Raw genomic sequence first — 9043 nt, 5'->3', positions numbered from 1 at the left:
CAATGGTTGTTTCGAACCAGTGGCAGGTTACATGGCTCAGCTGAAATAATAAATGTAAAAAATAATGTGCATTTAAAGATGTGACCAATGCAAGCAAAAGGAAAGTGTGCGAGGTTGACTGTTACCGATAATAAAAATAAAAATAAATCCATGTAAAACAAGCTAAGCCTCTTTCAGGATTACTGGAACATCGCGAGGACGACGTCAGGTCAAGAAGTCAGAATGAAACCAGGGTTTCACAAACGAATAAAGAAAGGGTTGCAATGCTAGTCGCTAAGTCACGAAACCATTTAAATTCATACTAACATAATTCATATGCAATAACACCACCTCAACCCCGCTCCATCCATTTTATACTTTAAATTACACTTAGATCAGAGCATCAACTCTCATAATAAATTCAAAGCAATTAAGTTCAAATATATGCAAAGGATTATTTACTTTGAAACCAGTCTTGTTATTCCGCTGCATATCCAACAACAACACTCATTACTGTGGCTTGGCACCAGAGAAAATGGAGGGGACCATGTAAATATTTAAAGCCCCCACAAATATATAAATATTCATTCCAGAATGATTTGATGCGCTAAATAAATAATCCCTTATTAAATAAATGACAGCCTAAATAAAACTTTAAAAACAGGATCTAGGGAAATGAAGATGAAATGAATCAGACGGGGTTGGAAGGGATGGAGGAAGTGAAGGGGTGGTGTTGGGGGGGGGGTGTGATGTCAGCTATCACTCCACTGCTTTCAATTCCTGGTGGCAGCCGTGCAAAAGAGCCAAACTAATTAAAGATGAATCACCAATTAGATGAGCTTTAGCTGTACCTTTTGAGGGATGGACTGGAAAAAGGCCCCAAAAGGAATTCAAACACCTCCAAAAGTGGGATCCATCGGAAAACTAAGTCTGTCCAAGAAACACTCTTAAAAAGCACAAAGTTAAATTATTAAATGCCACAAAAAACTAAAAGCAAAAAAAAAAAAAAAAAAAATGAAAACAAAAATTTATCTAAATGAAAATAACAAATATAATTAAAATAAATGTATGAAATGAATATAGTTAAACACAGACGGTTACATACAAAAATTATAGACAAATACAGTAAAAAATGAAAATAAATAAATAAATAAATAAATATAATATAAAAGAACATGAAGATTGTTTAACATAAATTAAGTAAAATAATAAAACAAATATAATGAAAACAATCTTTGAAAAAAATAAAATAAAAAAACATTGAAATAAATTACGAAAATAAATCAAAGCAAAACAAATATATAAATGATAAATAATAAAAACAAAACTAGAAGGTACATTTCCTGAAGAAAATGTGAGTGGTGCTTGCAGTGGCAAAACTCTGCGCCCTGTTGCTAGGTTGTTGCAATGAGGTTGCTACGGTGGTTGCTAAGGTACCCTGGGTGGTTGCTCAGGCGGTTGCTAGGGTCCCCATGATGGTTGCTAAGGTACCCAGGGTGGTTGCTAGGGTAATCTGAATGGTTGCTAGGGTCTTGCTATGTGGTTGCTAGGGTACCCGGGGTGGTTGCTAGGGCGGTTGCTAGGGTCCCCATGATGGTTGCTAGGGCCGTTGCTAGGGTACCCAGGGTGGTTGCTAGGGTGTTGCTATGTGGTTGCTAGGGTACCCGGGGTGGTTGCTAGGGCGGTTGCTAGGGTCCCCATGATGGTTGCTAGGCCGTTGCTAGGGTACTCAGGATGGTTGCTAGGGTAATCGGGGTGGTTGCTAGGGTGTTGCTATGTGGTTGCTAGGGTACCCGGGGTGGTTGCTAGGGTGGTTGCTAGGGTCCCCATGATGGTTGCTAGGGCCGTTGCTAAGGTACCCAGGGTGGTTGCTAGGGTAATCGGGGTGGTTGCTAGGGTCTTGCTATGTGGTTGCTAGGGTACCCGGGGTGGTTGCTAGGGCGGTTGCTAGGGTCCCCATGATGGTTGCTAGGGCCGTTGCTAGGGTACTCAGGGTGGTTGCTAGGGTAATCGGGGTGGTTGCTAGGGTGTTGCTATGTGGTTGCTAGGGTACCCGGGGTGGTTGCTAGGGCGGTTGCTAGGGTCCCCATGATGGTTGCTAGGGCCGTTGCTAAGGTACCCAGGGTGGTTGCTAGGGTAATCGGGGTGGTTGCTAGGGTCTTGCTATGTGGTTGCTAGGGTACCCGGGGTGGTTGCTAGGGCGGTTGCTAGGGTCCCCATGATGGTTGCTAGGGCCGTTGCTAGGGTACTCAGGGTGGTTGCTAGGGTAATCGGGGTGGTTGCTAGGGTGTTGCTATGTGGTTGCTAGGGTACCCGGGGTGGTTGCTAGGGCGGTTGCTAGGGTCCCCATGATGGTTGCTAGGGCCGTTGCTAGGGTACCTGGGGTGGTTGCTAGGGTAATCGGGGTGGTTGCTAGGGTGTTGCTAGGCGGTTGCTAGGGTGTTTTGGCTGGTTGCTAGGCAGTTGCTATGGTCTCCTGGGTGGTTGCTATGATGTTACTAGGTGGTTGGTAGTTGTCACAGATGGTCACTATGTAGTTATTATAGAGTTCTTAGCCCATTTGAGCACTTAGCTAATCACTATTAGCATGTAGCTAATCACTGCTAGCATGACTAGCATGTTGGAAATCCAGTGTGCTAGCATGAGTCAAAAAATCCAACCGCCATGTCTGTACGATGTTCTGATGCAGAGATATAGGTCGTGCAAAACGGTTGCTAGGGTACTCCGTTTGGTTGCTATGGAGTGGCTTGGCAGCTGCCAATGGTGATACTCCAAAGGCTGCTCGCCAATATAAACCAACCCCCATGCCTCTACGATGTTCTGATGCAGAGATATAGATCTTGCAAAACGGTTGCTAGGGTTCTGTGTTTGGTTGCTAGGGAGTGGCCTGGCAACTGCCAATGATGATACTCCATTGGTTGCTTGCTAATATAAACCAACCCCCATGCTTCTATGTCTTTCAGATGTTAAGATATCTTTCTTTACTTTGGGTTGCTAGGTAGCTCTTAATGGTTGCTAGGGCGTGGCTAGGTTGTCATGAAGGAGATACATGATTGGCCGTTTGCTTCCCGAGTCAAACGAGCCCACCCTCATGTTTCTATGACACTTCTATCCAAAGTTATTCATTTTATATTTTACAATGGAAGTCTATGGGGCTTGTTGCTATGGTGCTCTATATGGTTGCTAGGGCGTGGCTTGATAGCTTCATCATGATCCTGAGAGTCTGATTGGTTGCCTGATTCAAATGAGCCCACCCCCTTGTCTCTATGACTATGTGATCCATAGTTATGTTCAATGCAAAATCCCTATGTAATTTCCCACAGTAGGAAAAATACATTGTTTCATGGGCGATCCCTCACCATTGGCTTAGTATGGGGCAACTTTGGGGGGCTCTTGCGCCCCAGGGGTACAACTATTACCCCATTGCGGGGTATGATCGCGCACAGCCTGATAGCCTCTCCAAATGTGGTGATTCACATGTTTCTGCGAAATTCTCTCTTGGAGCTACGATCCGTCAAAGTTGGCCGTAATGCATTGTCTATGCGATTTTTCGGCCGTTTTTTCGCCCGGTGTACGAACATCGTACGCCCGATCCCTTATAAAAGTCATAGCACACCATTCCCGACTAGGCCGCACGATTTGACGCCTGTTTCGTTGGTCTGTGACGAAAACTGCGGGACTAGTTACGCGCCAAACTTTGTACGGAAGAAGTAAGAATAATAAAGAATAACTAGAAGGTACATTTCCTGAAGAAAATGTGAGTGGTGCTTGCAGTGGCAAAACTCGCCCCTCTGTTGCTAAGGTACTCTTGATAGTTGCTAAGGTTTTACTATGCGGTTGCCATAGGACACATTTGTTGATTGCTATGGCGGTTGCTAGGGTATTTGGGGTGGTTTCTAGGGTGTTGCTATGCGGTTGCTATTGCTATTTTTTGTGGTGTTCAAGGACAGAAATATCACTTACAAAACATTTATTTTATTTTATTTTAATACAATAAATAATAAAACAAGATGTTACAAATAAAGTACAGCACAAGCAAATCATGTAATGACTGTGGCAACTTTAATATTTAAAAGAATACCTCAGCGAATTTATTGCTATCCATGTTCAAACTGATTGTATTTGATGAATATATGATTGACCTGAAGAATAAAAACTATACCATACACTTGAACAATTGAGCTACGTTTATTATTTTATTATTATGTATTATAAATATGACAAATACCCGCAGAGAGAGCCAACGGCCTGGTGATATTTCATTTTACAGCTCGATTCAACGTCGTTTAAAAATGTATTTAGTTTGAATATTTAGATCTGGGCAAAATCAGAGGGCCTTTTATTTTGAAATCGCGATGCATAGAGGTACGTTGTTGTATTCTCCTGTGTTTGCAACGTCTATGGTTTGCAAAGATGATTTACGTTACGAATCTAGTGAGGTAACCCACAAACACACACACACAGACCCCCACCCTTCCCAGATAAACATTGAGCAGCCCCACACAGTACAGTATATGCAAGTTTGTGGACCGAGCTGCAGAGATGGAGACGCGCTCTTCGCTTGTAAATTATAACAGTGCAATACAAAGGGAGTCAAAATTTGCGTGCGTTCCCCAATGAAACCCAACAAACAGCACATGAAATAAAAGGTTTTACCACAAACTCAACTTCATTCCAATATCGCGAGACTGCTTCTCACCTGTAGGAGTAATATCGCGAGATCTCGTGAGCTCCCAAAAGTCAGGTGAAATGGCTATTTAACACTCGCTGCATTGTTCATTTTGCGTGAAAATGTTTTTATCCAAACCAAAAATGAACAGTAATTTCATACATTCCTTTTAAAAATTCAAGTATTTTTCAAGGACCTTTAATATGGCTGTTTTCAGGGTTTTTAAATGTCAAAAACTCAATATTTAATTACTAAATTTAAATACTATTTGCCTGAATCAAAAAGACCAACTTTTACCTAAACTGCTTATATTTTCAGTGAATTGTAAAGCTTTGCCACACCGTAACATAAGTTCATATATATCTGCTTCATTACCGATTTTCATTTACCATAAAGTTTTAACACAATTTTTAGATAAAGTAGTATTGATTGCCAGCCACAGCTTTGTGAAGTGGGCTGAGAGTTGGTCACCTGGGGGTCAAACCTGCAGTGGATCTTCTGAGCTTCATGACGGAGGACCTTTCTGTACTCCAGACACTTGCCAACACCACAGTGGTGGACTGTTTATTTACAATAAACAGGTGGGATGGGATTCATTTACCAGACCAGAGAAAATAATAAAAATAAAAAATTAAAAACTTGTGTAAGTGCTGTTAATTTACTGTCATGGCAACCAAGTTTTATCAACAGTATTCAAATATTTAGGCTGACATTTTAAGTCTTTCTAATGATACTCATCCAGATCAAGTAAGAGTGTGATCTTAGCAGGTTTGGAGGTAAAACAAAGTTTGCTTATTGGATTATGATAAAAAATAACAAATATTTACACACAAAGTCTTCATGCATAGAAGAATACAAACCTTATTTAAAAGTTTAACCATCTTATTGTACCATCTGTGAATATACCATTCAATAAAGCAAACATGCAGGATTAGCCAATTCACCTAAAATGTTTAAGAATCTATCCCCGAGCCCAGCCACAGCTAGATCCTGTAGCTTTTAATTCACTACTATTAAATATTCTTTGTCAAATAAAAATTTCTGGACACCATAAGGTTATTAAACATTTTTGCAATCCTTAGTCCTGACATGAAATATTTAAGTGAAAAATAAAAAAATATGTTAACAGTGAAAATATGCAGAGACATATTGTGGCCTTGATTTAAAAAAAAAAAGAAAAAAAAAAAAAGTATAAAATAGTTTCTGGAAACAGCGTACCTAGAGTAAGCAAGGTTTGGGTCAATCTACTGAGAATATATGTGACTGTAAGTTAACCTTGCTTTCTGGAAAACCCCCTGGACCTTCTGTGAAGTTCAGAAGAACACATTAAATGTGCCATTGAAGAAGATACAATAAAGACAAAAACACTTGATGTGCCAATTCAACCAAAATGTTTATTAAAAGTATTAGAAAACACCTGTTGTGCCAAATCCCACCCTATAATGTTGCACTAGCTCACATATAAATATTATTTTAACTTCATATTAAAATTATCGAATTATGAAAATAAAAAACAAATATCGTACTGTTGCAATTACAAAAAATTTAAAATCAATTTTCTATTTTGGCAGAATAGTGGTCAAAGTGTTTGAATTATTGTATTAATAAAGTGAACCTTGTGCATGTTGCATTTAAAGCCATTGTAAAATACTCACATTACTGTCCATGATTGCGTCTATTACTGCACAAGTGTTTATAAAGGGCATAAGGCCATACATAAGCCCTGTGATTTCAGAAAACAGCAACACCCCTTAGCAGTTCTGAAAGCACTGTTAATCACAGCATCACAGGGCTTACTGCTTTACCATAAGTGACTAAGCCATAACATGATTTCATTTTTAGTCGTTTAAATTTCTATGATTTAATTAATAAAAAATTCATCGAGTCGCAAACTGTTGTTTTGGAAACCCTGGTCGGCAGGGACGTGAGAGGGACACAGGATTTGACACAACACCCCCAGTGAGCAAGCCAGTGGCGACGGTGGCAAGGAAAAAACTCTTAAGGAGATAAAAAACCTTGAGAGGAACCAGACTCATCAGGGGGAACCCATCCTCCTCGGGCATGGCGTACACATTATAAAAACATTATTATTCAAACTAATATATGAAATAGTAAACTGAGACCAATTATTTAATATAATAAGATAATTTAAAAATATATATTAATATTAATTAGTTGATCATCTAATGATTCAGTGCAATTGGGTATTGAAGCATCTTCCGCCATCTAGCCGCTGGATCTGTCATGGCAAACATGCTGGACACCCTGAGGTAGAGGAGGTAAAACAGATATGATCATGTTAGTGAATTGAATAAAAAATGTTTCATTCTGCAAGACTTACAGAGCATAAACTTTCAGGTCAGATGTATGTCTTGCAAGAGACATTTCTGCTCTCTCACTTCTGAGGACCATCATACACTTTAAAATCTAAGCATTCACATCAAAGCACATGCCTCTGAACAAACACACTGTATGATAAAGTGCACTGAAACACTAGACCTTTCCAGTATTATTGACAAACTTTACCTCAGTGCTTAAATGTTCTTCTTCCGTTGCTTCTTTGGTCTTCAGCATTGTCTTCAACTCCAAACACATCTGGTCCCGTCCTCTGGCAATGAACTTAATAAATGAATAACAGGATCACTGCACACACATTTACTAATAAACTAAAAAATAATAATAAACATAATTAAGTAAACTAAAACTTACTGAAAGAAATTAGCCCATAAGCTGGTATCCAGCTCATCATCATCAGTGGTGAAGCACACTTGATCTTCTCCGACATTCTGACTCGCCGGTTCCTGAAAAACATCAAAATTAAAAATTAGATTACAATATTCCTTTAAAATGTGGTTATCACATGCAGTAGCACAGTGACTGAAGTTACATCTTTTAACACTTACCTTTAGATGGTATATTGCATACTCATATCCAGTGTTGCACAGGACTGCTATGGTCTCCAAAATCTTCCTGCAACTTTACAGAAGAGCACATATCAATATTAGAATAGCAGAGGACTGCAAATAATATATCCAGTACACATCGTACAGATTGAACACACCATTTGAAACAAATGTTACGTTAGGGTAAAAATCAAATACATCACAACAGTGTCTTAATACTTCTCACTTAACCTTACTGTCTTTTAATGACTTACTGCTGCTGTTGCTCTCACTGTCTGTGTCTTCCCTGGAGTTATTACACTAACCCTGACTGCGTCCTGTATTCTGCTGCCTTCACTTCCTGTCCTGTCTGGAGCTGCCACACTACTCCTTCGTCCTTCCTGCTGCTGTACTCTAGGTAACTCAGGGACACAACACCTTCATATTACCACGGACAACACAATATAACCGCAACGTCACTGCCGTCGATAAAGGAGGTTAAATGGAACCTCAGTTCAATATGGCTTAAGGCCAAGACACCACTCATACAGAAGCCACTGGGGAACTAAGGCTGGTGTTGCCCCACTGTTGTCGTTAATGCTGATTCAGTGGCCCCAGTGACCTGGTATAGCGGGCAATTCACCTATGGAAAAAAACGCAATACACAGTACACAGGATTGTGGTAACTGTGGTAGGTCTCTAACACGCCCGATTGATGACAGAAGTCCGGATTTGAAATGTAGATGTGGTCAAGTAGTGTGTGCTTTTCCGTCGTCGCTGATGTAATCAGTTGAGTGTATCCTCGAGATTGAAACAACTCCAGAATAGGTTTTTTTCCAGGGTGTAAGAGGTCCTCGTTGAAATCTCCACAGATGATGACGAGATCGTTGTGTGTGAGGTCCAGGTAATCCAGCATACTGTTCAGGTTGGTCAAGAAATCTCCAACACTGTACTGTGGTGGCCTATACATAGCTACGACTGCTGCTTTTATTGGGGAATCCAATTTGATCACAGCAAACTCCAGATCAGTCACATTTTGTATATATTGCCTGGGCTGAGTTGGAATGTGCTCCTTGCAATATATTGCGACTCCACCTCCATTTTTCCTTCCAAGTTCTTGATGTGTGGAGTAGGAGACATGCCTGTTGCGTGTGAACAAGTTGTATCCTTCCAATTGGAGATCTGAAGTAGACGATCCAGTCAGGTGTGTTTCTGTTAAACACAGAACATCGGCGAGTTTTAGCTCATGATGGCATCTGATATCCTCCATGTGAGATGCCAGTCCTTCCGTGTTGTGATGAATGATGGTGAGTGTTTGTTCCTGTCTATTTTCCCTCACGTGCTGCAGAAGTGGCATGATTTCTTCAACTTTTGCTCTTCTCATGCTTTGCAAAGAGGTTGTGATTTCAGGATCAGCATATATCTTCTTGTCGTCGAAATCCGTGATGTGTAATCCTTGTAGAGATGTCGTTCTGCTGAGGGCAACGTAGGCCATTCCCGGCTCAAAAATCTT

The 9043-nt window shown here is 40.4% G+C and overlaps 1 long non-coding RNA gene across 2 annotated transcripts; it reads right to left on the bottom strand.

Annotated features, from left to right (window-relative positions):
- Positions 1-6022: 6022 nt before the first annotated feature.
- Positions 6023-8128, bottom strand: LOC113075499 (uncharacterized). 2 transcript variants are annotated; one of them, XR_003280948.1, is made up of 5 exons: positions 7857-8128; positions 7552-7624; positions 7358-7449; positions 7175-7267; positions 6023-6913 (listed from the first exon to the last, which is right to left on the bottom strand). It is a non-coding gene; the product is annotated as an uncharacterized LOC113075499 (long non-coding RNA). The 2 variants fall into 2 exon arrangements; XR_003280947.1 differs by having other exon boundaries at positions 7806-8127.
- Positions 8129-9043: the final 915 nt, after the last annotated feature.

The sequence above is a fragment of the Carassius auratus genome, unplaced genomic scaffold (genome assembly GCF_003368295.1).
Source record: "Carassius auratus strain Wakin unplaced genomic scaffold, ASM336829v1 scaf_tig00017112, whole genome shotgun sequence".
Taxonomy (NCBI): Eukaryota; Metazoa; Chordata; class Actinopteri; order Cypriniformes; family Cyprinidae; genus Carassius; species Carassius auratus.
The sequence above is the reverse complement of the archived record's forward strand: the minus strand, read 5'-3'. Positions and strand labels throughout refer to the sequence as shown.